Source organism: Neovison vison, chromosome 7 (assembly GCF_020171115.1).
Source record: "Neovison vison isolate M4711 chromosome 7, ASM_NN_V1, whole genome shotgun sequence".
NCBI classification, from domain to species: domain Eukaryota; kingdom Metazoa; phylum Chordata; class Mammalia; order Carnivora; family Mustelidae; genus Neogale; species Neogale vison.
Window position 1 is genome coordinate 53,677,004 of NC_058097.1, and position 13,589 is coordinate 53,690,592.

Sequence of the window (13,589 nt, forward strand, 5' to 3'; positions counted from 1 at the left end):
AAAGGCGGGTGAGCCTCCCGGCCTCAGGGCCATCAAAGCAAAGATTTCGTGGGCAGTCAGGATATTCCCTCCCTACGTTCTCTGGCCTTTCACGACCCAGAATTTTTCTCTGGACCAGCATCCTCTGTGCCATAGAAACAAGGCTCTGAGGCTCCTTAATTTCCAGGCTCGGGCCTCACATCCCGGGGAAAAGTTGTGATTGGCTCATCCGCGGATTAATCAGCGTGGCCTGGCTGCTTGGGCTACTGTGATTGGCTCCCCTTGGGTGGCGATCAGCCGGGGACCCAGCCTCGAGGCCGGGGACTGGGGATTGTGTGAGGACATGGCAGCCTCCACTTGAACCATAGTTTGAAGCAGGCACAGGGACTTTTCAGAGAAGCTGGCCGATGACACAGTAAATGGCTGGGAGATGGGGTATGAGGACCCTGGGTTGCAAGAGCCAGAAACCCAACTCTGTATAGCATAAGTAGTAATAAAAAGAAGTTGCTGGTCATGGAACTGGGTGATCCAGGAGGGGCCCAGCTGCATTGGGGGGGGACACACATTTTTAACTTTTTATCAGTCTTTAATGTAATATTCAGGGAAGTACACTTGTCAACAACATACAGTCTCCTGGATTCCCAGGCTCATCCAGCCCTATAGCCAGTTCCCAGGCAGATGGCCAGAGCCCCTAGCCCCCCAGCAGCCCTCTCCCAAACATTCTCCCCCCAACAACCACACCCCCCTTGACTTCTCACACCAGAGAATAGTAAATCAGAGGTCGGCAAACTGAATACTTTAGACTGTGAGCCACCCTGTCTCTGTCCCAACTAACTCGGACATTGTCCTATGAAAGTGACGACAGACAGTGCATACAGGACCAAGCCAGATTGCCTTCCGTAAACCTATTGATGGGTACTGATGTCTGAGTTTCTCGTTTTCACCTGCCACAAAATACCATTGTTTTGATTTTTTCTAGACGTTAAAAAATATACAATGTGCCATCTTAGCACATCAGCCTTTCAAAGACAGGCAAGGGGGGTGATTTATTGGAAGGAATTCGCTCATTCTTCTTTTATTTTTTAATTTATTTATTTGACAGAGATCACAAGTAGGCAGAGAGGCAGGCAGAGAGAGAGAGAGGAGGAAGCAGGCTCCCTGCTGAGCAGAGAGCCCGATGCGGGACTCGATCCCAGGACCCTGGGATCATGACCTGAGCCGAAGGCAGTGGCTTAACCCACTGAGCCACCCAGGCACCCCGAATTCGCTCATTCTTATGGAGGCTTATGGAGGCTGATAAGTCCCAAGGTCTCTAAGGTGAGTGGGCAGACTGGAGACCCAAGAAGAGCTGATGTGTTGGTTCAAGTCCAAAGGCAGGAAAAAGCCAGTGTCCTAGTTGGAAGGCAGGCAGGAAGGAGGGTGTCTCTGTTACTCAGGGGGAAGGTCTGCCTTTTTGTTCTATTCAGGCCTTCAACTAGTTAGATGAGGCCCACCCACTCTGGGGAGAGCAATGTACTTTACTCAGTCTATCCATTAAATGTTCATTTTGGGGGGCCTGGGGGACTCGGTTGAGTGTCCAACTCTTGGTTGCGGCTTTGGTCGTGTTCTCAGGGTCCTGAGATGAGCCCCGTATGGGGCTCCATGTTCAGTGTAGAATCTGCTTGGGATTCTCTCTCTTTCCCTCTCTTTCCCCCTCTGCCCTTCCCCCCATGCTCACTCTCTCTCAAGTAAGTAAAATCTTAAAACAAAACAAAAACAGACTCTTTTGGCAAGATTTCTCTGTTGCTTATGGTTCAGTTCGATCTTAACTATCCATGAGCTATATGGGCAGTCATGAGACCCTATAAGGATGTAACAACCAGTACTTATTTGATCCTTATCAAAACTATGCAGGTCAGCCTTTGGGCTAAAGGTGAACATTTTTTCTGCTTTTATCCCTCACTGTTTCCCCCCTTGACCAGTATTTAGTCCTTGAATCTTGAAGGGCAAAGGGCACATAGTCTGTAACTACTTGAAGCTGGCAGGGGTCCTAGACATGTCCTGACCTGTGGACTGAAACTGATCACTATCTATCTGTGCAAGCAGTTATTATGGGAGGCCATTGCTGCAGGGTCCAGAGGGGACATCGAGGTGAATTTGTTTTGAACAGTAAGGCTCATCCATCAGCTGGGCCAAGAAGTCAGGAACTGCTTGCATGCATATCAGCAATACGAGAGAACAAAGCAAAAGAGACAACATATTAAGATTACTACTATAATAGGGACGCCTGGCTGGCTCAGTTGGAAGAGCATGCATCGCTTGACCTTGGGGTCATTAGTTCAAGTCCCGCCTTGGATGTCAAGGTTAAGAAAATAAATAAACTTCAAAAAAGGATTAACATAATAATAAAAAATGAGAAGTGTGGTAAGAAGACCCTTTGGAATGGACCGCAGTCCACCTCCAGACCAGGTGTTTAACCCATCGTCAAGTGATCAGTGTGGTTATTTATATCAGTAAGTAATCCTGTTATATTTTGTCATAATCTGGAACATAAATGTGATATCCATGGTAATAATGGCACACGTTCCTCCCTGTGCTGCCCTTCAGACATCTCGTGCCATTCTGTGTTTGAGTATTGTGTTAAATGTTTGGGCCTTTAGTAACGTAAATGCTCCTGGGGCCCCTGGGTGGTTCAGTCCATTAAGCATCTAACTATTCTATTTTTTTTTAAGATCTTATTTATTTAGTTGAGAGAGAGCACAAATGGGGGAGAGGGAGAAGCAGGCTCCCATGCTGAGCAGGGAGCCCGATACAGGGCTCAATCCCAGGACCCTGAGACCATACTCTGAGCCGAAGGCAGACACTTAACCAACTGATTCCCCCAGATGCCCCTCCATCGTTGTTTTTGGCATGGAAAGTAGGTTGGACACGTAAAGGTCTTGGTGCTACAGGCCATCCATCCAGACAGAACCTAGGACACAGTTTCCAATGCAGCCTGGTGGAAGCCACGCCCCCAGTCTGGCACCATAACCACTGCATTCCATTAGCTACCAGCCGTCTGATGCTGGGTCGCCTTGCCAGGCCAGTAGCAAGCCAAATGGTTTGCAAGGTAGTAGAAATAATGGTATGGTCACAGGCTTCTGGGGGAGTACTCTTTGGTGAGTACTATCGGGCCATGAATCAAGGGTATGGTTTTAAAGGACCACTTTTTAAATTTGTGGGTGACTCCATGTTGGGTTGGATTCAAGGTGGCCTCTGTATGCTCAGCCAATGCCTCTACTTGTTATGTTTGTTTTATTTAAAGATTTTGCTTATTTATTTGTCAGAGAGAGCAAGAGAGCACAAGCAGGAGAACAGCAGGCAGAGGCAGAAACAGGCTCCCCGCCTTAGCAAGGAGCCTGATGTGGGACTCAATCCCAAGACCCTGGGATCATGACCCTAGCTGAAGGCTTAACCGACTGAGGCACACAGGCCCCCCTGATGTCTAGCCATAACCATATCTTAATCACCAGGAATCACTGTCAAGTGCAAGATGACATGTCTCAGGAGCTAAGGGCGTCCCTAAGTGGGTTCCCCAATCCAATTATAAAGAAGGTGGGGCCAATCCTTTAGCTTCCATAAGTTCATAGTTAACCCCGTGGCATGGGGTACACTATTTCAAGGAGTGATTTTGTTATCCCAGCCACATGGAATTGATCAAGGTGACAACCGAGTTACACAATTATACTGTTTAAATCATCGTAAGCCCATGGCATCCCTTTCATTACCCCCACAGAGGAATAGTCTGTATTTGAGCTCCAATGGCAATCTCTCTAAAGCCTCCCTCAGGCTGTCCGCATTTCAAGATGATTAGTCAAAACTTGAATCTAACATCCATAAGGTTGTGCTATTGAAGCATAATTTTTCTCTCTAAATTCATCCTTGTTTCCAGAGATTGCCAAATCAAGACTAGTTCATTTGAAAAAACATGTCCACCCAGGGGTGCCTGGGTGGCTCAGAGGTTAAAGCCTCTGCCTTCAACTCAGGTCATGGTCTCAGGGTCCTGGGATGGAGCCCTGCTTCCAGCCCCTCATCTTCGAGCCCCTCTTCGGGCTCTCTGCTTGGCGCAGCGGGGGAGCCTGCTTCCCCCTCCCTCTCTGCCTACTTGTGATCTCTCTCTCTCTGTCAAATAAATAAATAAAATCTTAAAAAAATAAAAATAAAAAAATAAAATCTTAAAAAAAAAAGATAAAAAGATCTGATAGTAGAGTTTCTGATAATGTAGTTGACATGGAAACCTGGTTGTATCTATGACACACATTTCAAGAATTCAAGTAATGACCTTATATTAGGACATATTAAAACTTCAGGAATTTCATATATTTTCTGGAATAGTTCTATTACTTACCCGTTCAGTACAACCTAATGCATATCATTATCTGTTGGACATGCATTCCAAGTAACTTAAATTGGGGGGCTCCTGGGTGGCTCAGTTGGTTAAGCATCTGAGTCTTGGTTTATGGCTGAGGTCTTTTTTTTTTTTTTTTCTTAAAGATTTTATTTATTTGACAGAGAGAGAGTAGGCAGAGAGGCAGGCAGAGACAGAGGAGGAAGCAGGCCTCCTGCTGAGCAGAGAGCCTGATGCGGGGCTTGATCCCAGGGTCCTGGGATCATGACCTGAGCCGAAGGCAGAGGCTTTCACCCATTGAGCCACCCAGGCGCCCCTTTGGCTGAGGTCTTAATCTCATGGCTCCTGACATCACGTTCTACGTCTGGGCTCTGTGCTCAGCGGGAGTCTGCTTGGATATTCTCTCCCTCTGCCCCTTTTTCTCTCTCTCTCTCTGGAATAAATATTTTTTCAAAACAAAAAAACCAAACCCAAGTAACTTAGCATACCAAAGAAACAAGACTGATTAGTCAAAAGGCATTCATTTAGAATTTAAATCTGGGGAATTTTGTGAAAAATCTCAGAAGGTTTTAAAGCACACGCCCAAATAGGATTACAGATCGTTATAAAACTATATTTCACCAAGGTGGCAATAAAGGGTCCTATTGGAAGTTACACAGTGGTGAGTAAAACTCGACTCTTTAATATTGAGAACTTTTAACTTTAAGTAATCAAAGCCCTGATATCAAGACAAAACATCGAAGCTTCAGTTTTCTGGGAAGATAAAAAACTTTGTTCACATTTTCTTACCAAGAGGAGACTCACAGTCCTAGAAAACTCTGTGAGAGAAAGAAAAGCAGAATTTCAGTCTTAAACCAGTGCACTTTAAAAATCCTATTGATGGGACTCCCGGGTGGCTCAGTTGGTTAAGCAGCTGCCTTCGGCTCAGGTCATGATCCCAGCGTCCTGGGATCGAGTCCCACATTGGGCTCCTTGCTTGGCGGGGGAGCCTGCTTCTCCCTCTGCCTCTGCCTGCCTCTCTGTCTGCCTGTGCTCGCTCGCTCTCCCTCTCTCTCTGACAAATAAATAAATAAAATCTTTTAAAAAAATAAATTAAAAATAAAAATCCTATTCATTTTTATCATAGTCAGTCCTGACCACATATAAAATTCTTCTGCAAAGACCCCTTTACAAACCTTCTGTAATTTTTTTCTTTTCTTCTTTCTTCCTTTTTTTTCCCCTAGAGTCATGTGCTCTACCGACTGAGCCAGCCAGGCACCCCTGTAACTTTTGTTTTCATTCATATTTTGTCCTAGCCCTTTCTCTCCAAACAACCAGTCTTATTTTACGACACAATTTCTTCTTCCCTCTACAAAATGTATTCCTATGCCTTACATCTTTCTTATCAAAAACGCATAATTTCTTGCATATGGAGTTCTTCCCTTATTTCCAGGAGTCTTTTTTAATTAAATTATTTGTCAGAGAGAGAAAGCACAAGCAGGAGGAGTGGGAGAGGGAGAAGCAGGGGCCATGCTGAGCAAAGAGCCAGATGTGGGGCTCGATCCTAGGACCCTGGGATCATGACCTGAGCCGAAGGCAGATGCTTAGCCAACTGAGCCACCCAGATGTCCCTTCATGAGTCTTTTTTTTTTTTTTAAAGATTGTATTTATTTATTTGACAGAGAGAGATCACAAGTAGGCAGAGAGGCAGGCAGAGAGAGAGAGGAGGAAGCAGGCTCCCTGCTGAGCAGAGAGCCCGATGCGGGACTCGATCCAAGGACCCTGAGATCATGACTTGAGCTGAAGGCAGCGGCTTAACCCACTGAGCCACCCAGGCGCCCCCCTTCATGAGTCTTAATTACATTACATTAATTATTTTTACATAATCTCTACACCCAATGTGGGGCTTGAACTCGCAAGCCTGAGATCTAGAGTCGCACATTCTTCCAACTAGGCCCCTGGAATGAAAGTTTTTATATTTAGGGGCACGTGGGTGGCTCAGTCAATTAAGTCTGAAGCTCGTGATTTCAGCTCAGGTCATGGTCTCAGGGTCGTGAGATGAGGTTTCACTCTGGGCTCAGAGCCTGCTTTAGGTTCTCTTCTCCTTCTCCCTTTGCCTCTCCCCAACCTCTCTCCCTCTCTTAAAATAAAAAAAATAAAAAATAAATAACAATAAGGTTTTTATATTTAATGCTGAAACTCTACAGATATGTTTAATTAAGCTGACAAATTAGTTTAAATGCCAAATACGGGGGCGCCTGTGTGGCTCAGTGGGTTAAGCCTCTGCCTTTGGCTCAGGTCATGATCTCAGGTTCCTGGGATCAAGCCCAGCAGGGAGCCTGCTTCCCCCCCCCGCCCCCCCCCCCGCCTGCCTCTCTGCCTACTTGTGATCTCTCTCTCTCTCTCTGTCAAATAAATAAATAAAAAATAAAATCTAAAAAAAAAAAATGCCAAATACGTTGCACCTGGGTCCACCAAAAATCAACCAATTTGCCCCCACATTGGTCAGTTTTAGCTAGGGCACCTGGGGGGGGGAATTTGAGGTGGGCGATGAAGTGCAGGGAGGGGCATAGCGAGGGTAGGAGAGCAGGAGGCACTGAGGATGGTAGAGAGCCAGTTATGAAAGCCAAACCATGGTGGTGCAGAAACAGGAATGGGGGGCTGGAGCGGAATAGGTAGGTGCTCCTCTCAAAGCTGGAGCCAGTTAAAAGCCCAGAGGGCAGAGAAAGACGACTCCTATCCTAAAGTTCATCCGCTTGGACAGACCAACAGACACACATTTTCCTTCCAGCAACAAAAAGTGAAAATAGGTTGCAGCCGGCCCCCCCGAGAAGGCAGGGACCCTCCCTGAAACAAAAGGTGTCTGGGCAGCTGCTGGAGAATATTCCTTAAAGCCCTATGCTGACTCACCAGGTGATTGCCTCCCATTCTCCTGTCCCTTAACCCAGGAACGAATGATGGGGAAACCCCACACATAAGGAGAGGCTGGCAGGACCCATCCAGCCCTCTCTGTTCCAGATCTGACGCACAAAAGAAGCAGCAAACAAGGAGGAGAGGTGGGGCGGGGGGTTGCAGAAAACCGAGAGAGGCATGGACAGGACTGGGCAAAGGTTGTGTGTGTGGGGGGGGGGGGTGTTGCAGGGAACGGGACAGAACAATGAACAGCTGAAGGGCCTGAGACAGCGAGTTGTGGAGAGGAGAGGGGTGTCGTCAAGGAATGTGGACAGATCAGGTGTTTGGGCACAGCGACATAAAGGCCAGACCATAAGGAATTTCGGTTCATTTTTCTGCTCAGACGTTCCCATCTTCTAGCTTCTATCGAGGCCAGCAGAGTTACAAAAGAAGCAGAAGGGAAGGAAACACACGAGGTGTCCTTTTTAGGCCTTTTCCTGTTAGATCAGAGAGAGGAGAACAAAGGGGGACAGTGACTAAGCAAGTCTCTGGCTGGAGGAAGGCGAGAGTGGGAGACTAACCGAGGAAGGGGGCCCTCCAGAAAGATGCCCGGTTAACTGGGGAGACTCCGGGCCCCTGGGTCTTGACCTAGTTGACCCCAAAGGAATCCCCATGGAAGGTTTTTTGGGCTTGTTACCAGAAGGAGTTCAAGGACAGACGTGCAGCCCAGTGGGGAAGGGTATTAAAGCAAATGGACACTCTTGAGATCTGAGAGCAGGTGTGCTCAAGAGAATCGTGTAACCCCACCCCCCAGAGGTGGGTTTTGTGCTTTTTTTTTTTTTTAATTTCTTGCAAAGATTTTATTTGAGAGAGAAAGAGAGAGAGGGAGAAAGCGCAAGGGGTGGGGGGAGGAGTGGCGGGAGAAGAATCAGACTCCCCGCTGAACAGGAAGGCTGATGCAGGACTCGATTCCAGGACCCTGGGAACATGACCTGAGCTGAAGGCAGATACTCGACGGACTGAACCACCCAGGGGCCCCTCTAGAAGTATTTTCAATCTGGGAGCAGGATGGAGAATGCCAACTAGCCCATGCATAAGGACAAATGAAAGCCATGAAAAAAAAAACCAAAAGATGGAACTTAGACAGCTTTTCCCAAGCTTTCTCCAGGATCCAGGCCCAAGAGAGCAGTCCCTGGTTACGTAAGTGCCCCACCTGGGTAATAGCTCCAATCGGTCCCTTTCGGGAAGGACACAGTCAGACGTATCTTGCCTTTTTCCTCATTGAGGGATCACACGTGGTTATTTGGAAGGAAACCTTATATGGGAGTCTTAAGATCAACGGCCGTCCTGATGACATATATATCTGTCTCATGCCCAAGAAGAATACAGGTATTAAAAGAGCAGGTAAGGGGCATCTGGGTGCCTCAGTCATTAGGCATCTGCCTTGGACTCAAGTCATGATCCCGGAGTCCTGGGATCAATCCCTGCATCTGGCTCCCTGCTCGGCGGGGGGGCCTGCTTCTCCCTCTCCCACTCCCCCTGCTTGTGTTCACTCTCTCACTGTGTTTCTGTCAAATCAATAAAATCTTTAAAAAAATATTGGAGCACCTCCTTAGCTCAGTTGGTAGAGCATCTGACTCTTGACTCCAGAGTTCTGAGTTCAAACCCCACCTTGGGTGTGGAGACTACTTTAAAAAGAGAGAGAGAGAGAATGTTTCGACCAGACCAGCATTTATGTAATCCTTACCAAAACTATGCAAGCTCTACATCAGGCTTCTGGGCTAGAGATCAACATTTTGGGGCACCCGGCTGGCTTAGTCTATAGAGTACATTACTCTGGCATTCGGGGTTGTGAGTTGAAGCCCCACCTTGGGCACAGAACTTGTAGAGGCTGCTTTTAGGCAAACAGGCTTGAATGGTGGAATGTAGGAAGGGCCCACAGTGACCTCAAAATATCTTTAGGCTCTTACTGCCCAGTGGGCTACTTAGAACCAGGCTCACTTACCAGAAAAGGGAGAATTCCATATATCGCCATATGCTATGCCCTCATCTTCTCCCTTTATTATTTTTTTCTTAAATTTTAAAGATTTTACTTGTTTATTTGACAGGGAGAGAGAAAAGAGAGCACACAAGTAGGGAGAGGGTCAGAGGGAGACGGAGAAGCAGATTCCCTGTAGAGCAGAGAGCCCCATGCGGGGCTCCCTCCCAGGACCCTGGGATCATGACCCAAGCTGAAGGCAGACGCTTAACCCACTGAGCCCCCAGGCGCCCCTCATCTTCCCCCTTTAAAAAACGGCCCCCACCCACTGCCTCCTTGCAGGCAGCCTCTCCTCCACTGTCCTGCCCGCTGCTCCCTTGCGGTGTGTTCGGTAAACGTCTATCTCCTTTATTCTGTCTCGGTGAATTCTTCCACTGTCCACGCCACCAGCTTCCACCTGATCATTGCCCCCTATTTGGGGACTCCCATACAATCGACCAATCAAGAGAGACACCCTATTTAGACACCACAGAGCTTTTTTTTTTTTTTTAAGATTTTATTTGACACAGAGAGATTACAAGTAGGCAGAGAGAGAGGCGGAAGCAGGCTCCCTGCCCAGCAGAGAGCCTGATGCGGGGCTCGATCCCAGGACCCTGAGATCATGACCTGAGCCGAAGGCAGAGGATTAACCCACTGAGCCACCCAGGTGCCCCCAGAGCTTATTTTAAAATAAAATAAAATAAAATAAAACAATGGCTCATAGGCTTAAAAAAAAAAGTGAGCGCTTTCCTGCTTCTATCCCTCATTAGAATAACCGATAGCATCCTGTGAGGGCAAAACCACTAGAATATCACCAGTGACAATACCAAGTTGCGGGGAGGTGGGGGTTTTTGAGATGTTCTGATCTTCTCCATCTCTGATAGCCAAGATAATTTATAGAGATGCTATCTAATTACATCTCATTTTTTATTTTTTTTAAGATCTTATTTATTTATTTGAAAGAGAATGAGTGGTGGGGAAGAGCAGAAGGAGAGGAAGAAACAGGCTCCCTACTGAACAGGGGATGTGGGACTCGATCCCAGGACTCTGGGATCATGACCTGAGCTGAAGGCAGAGCCTTTAACCAACTGAGCCACCCAGGTGCCCTTACATCTTGTATATAATGTTGGAGGTGCTTAGAATTGCTTTGGGAATTTTTTTTTTCCTATTCTCTAGTTCAGTAGTTCTCAAAGCTGAAGATATATTAGATATAGATATATTAGAATCACCTGCAGGCTTTGTTAGAATGAAAATGCATTTTCTCCTCTTGGTCAGCCTGAGGTCCTCCAGAGAATCTACATTTCCAAAGAGTTCTGGGAAGAGTACTGATGCCCTGAGAATCACACTTCGAGAACCACTGCTCCTATAGAAACATTCTAAGGTAGCAAACATATAGAATTCTTCTGGACAAAACAATACATAGGAATTTTGTGGAGGGGCTCCTGCCCCGTTCAGCTGGTAGAGCACATGACTCTTGGTATCAGGGTCAAGAGTTTGAGCCTCAGGTTGGCTACAGAGATTACTAAATTAAAAAAAGGGAGGGGGTACCTTGGTGGTTCAGTGGATTAAGCCTCTGCCTTTGGCTCAGGTCATGATCCCAGGGTCCTGGGATCGAGCCCCACATCAGGCTCTCTGCTCTTCGGGGAACCTGCTTCCTCCTCTCACTCTCTTTGCCCGCCTCTCTGTCTACTTGTGATCTCTGTCAAATAAATAAATAAAATCTTTTAAAAAATGTTTAAAAAAAAGAATTTTGTAGAACATTACACATTTGTGGGTTTTTTTTTTTTGTTTGTTTGTTTTTTTGCTCAACTTGCAAGATGATCTCTTGGGTCAGAAAGTTTAGAGCCTTATAGTCTCAGAGTGGCAACTTAGCGTGCTTGCTTCGGCAGTACATATACTAAAAAAAGAGTGGCAACTTAGCAAGCCCATCTCTTCCTAAAAGAGGAAAAATTTATTGCAGGAGAAACCTGCAAAGCCCCTTTTGGTCAGTAAGGAGGACTGTCTGTGAGTCTCCAGAAACAGCAACCTAAACTATAATTTCAATTATTTATTTATTTTAAAATATTTTATTTATTTATTTGACAGACAGAGATCACAAGTAGGCAGAGAGGCAGAGAGAGAGGGGGAAGCAGGCTCCCCACTGAGCAGAGAGCCTGATGTGGGCAGATCCCAGGATCCTGAGATCATGACCTGAGCAGAAGGCAGAGCTTTTAACCCACTGAGCCACCCAGGCGCCCCGCCTCTTTACATCTTGTCAAAGTTCAAAATATTATAAAGCAACATAGAGGCAGGAAGGAATTGGGGAACGGGGTGAGTAGGAGCGTTGATCATAGGTATCTTGAGGACAAGATAGCTTTTCTTGAAGCGACTTGTTCGCAAAGCAGGTGCACAATGTAGGCTTGACGAGCTGTAAATCAGGTTTTTGGTTTCAAGAACATGTACACGGGGCGCCTGGGTGGCTCAGTGGGTTAAAGCCTCTGCCTTTGGCTCAGGTCATGATCTTAGGGTCCTGGGATCGAGCCCCGCATCGGGCTCTCTGCTCAGCAGGGAGCTTGCTTCCTCCTCTCTCTCTGCCTGCCTCTCTGCCTACTTGTGATCTCTCTCTGTCAAATAAATAAACAAAATATTAAAAAAAAAAAAAAGAACGTGTACACATCATCATGGTGACCTAGAAAGAAATCTTGAGGTGGGGGAGCTCCTAGGTGGCTCAGTTGGTTAAGCATCTGTCTTTGGTTCAGGTCATAATTCCGGGATCCTAGGATCGAGCCCCTGCATTGGGCTCCCCACTCAGCAGGGAGTTTGCTTCTCCCTCTCTCACTCCTCTTGCTTGTGTTCCTTCTCTCTTTCTGTGTCTCTCTCTGTCTAATAAATAAATAAAATCTTTAAAAAAAAAGTGGCTTTCCTTATATCTCAGGCCTTTAGAGAGTTTTTTCTTCTCATCAGATCTCAATTGATATGACCAGAAGTCAATCAGTTATTCACTAATCGATTGCTCACAAGGGTGAGGATTTTGGCTTTTGAAGATTGTATCCCCAGTGCCTAGCACAGTGTCTAGCGGGCAGTAAATGCTTGACAGATACGTTTGTTGATGAATGAGTTAATGAATTCTCTAATAGGGCAAGGAGCATACTTATTCTTTTTAAAATTTAAAATTTATTTGGTTTTTATTTTTTGGAGCATGTTTATTCTAGGCTGTTCCTTGAGCTGTGCAATGTTTAGACACAGTGCTGAGTGAGACTGCCCCCGTCCTGCCATCAAAGTTCTCACAGTCCGTTGGGGAAGGCAGACCCATGCTCAGACAATGGTGACCTTGAGGAGGCAGAGGAAGACTCAGGGGGCATCTGGGAGGGCTTCCTGGAGGGGACAACTGAACTGAAGACTGAAGGTTGAGTAAGAAATGAACCAAATGAAGGGAGTTGTTTTGTGTGGAAATTCTGAGAGTTTTGCCCTCCCTCCATCCTCCTATTTGCCCAACAAACTGTGACAAAGCCCCTCTGGGTTCCAGCATCCCCCTTGACCTGAGGGGTCCTTATAACGGATAGATCTGTCACCCCCGCACTGGCTGCCAGCCCAGGGAGGGAGGGGTCATGGCTGCCGTGGTCACTGCTGTGTACCCAGCACTGCCTAGCACAGCAGCAGGGGATCAGGGAATGTTTGCTGAATGAGTATTCGAGTTTTATCTGGGTGTTGAAGTGTGTGAAAGAATTGTGTCTTATATGAAACAACCCTGTTTCCCGCTCCGAGAAAGAGCATAACCGTGGTTAAAGCATCGGAACCCAGCTGCCAAAACTGCTGCCTTTTGACAGCATCTGTGCCTCATTGTTCTCATCTGTGAAATGGTACCTCCCATAGGGGAGATATTCACAGGAAGTGCTTAGAACGGCCTGGAGTGCAGTCAATGCTCATTGCGTTCAGCTGCCCAGCCCCCCCCCCCCTTTTCTCCCAATCCTGTCTTCATCTTTGCTGTTTCAGCTAGAATCTTCTCCTGTCCCCAATTTTCATCTCCAGCCATTTGAATCACCCGTATTTGCCCTTCCCTGTGACATTTCGTGCCCCGGAGCCTCCATACAGGCTGTTCCCTGGGCACCCGCCCCGCTGCGTCTGAACGCGTCCTCTTGGAGAACTCCTACTCAGCCCCCAGGGCTCAGCCTTTGTATCACCCCTCCAGATCTCCAGGTTTCAGAAGCCAGTTTCTGACGCTCTCTGTCCCAAGTCTCCTTTACTGTCCCCCACATTTCGACCCCTCCCGACTGTCCAAGTTCTGGAGGCGTGGCGGGTGCTAGTGAAGCAGCCTTTTCATTGGTTCTCTTGGTGCTCTGTCGCCCCCTTGTGCCCAGTCGTAGCCCTGCAGGGAAG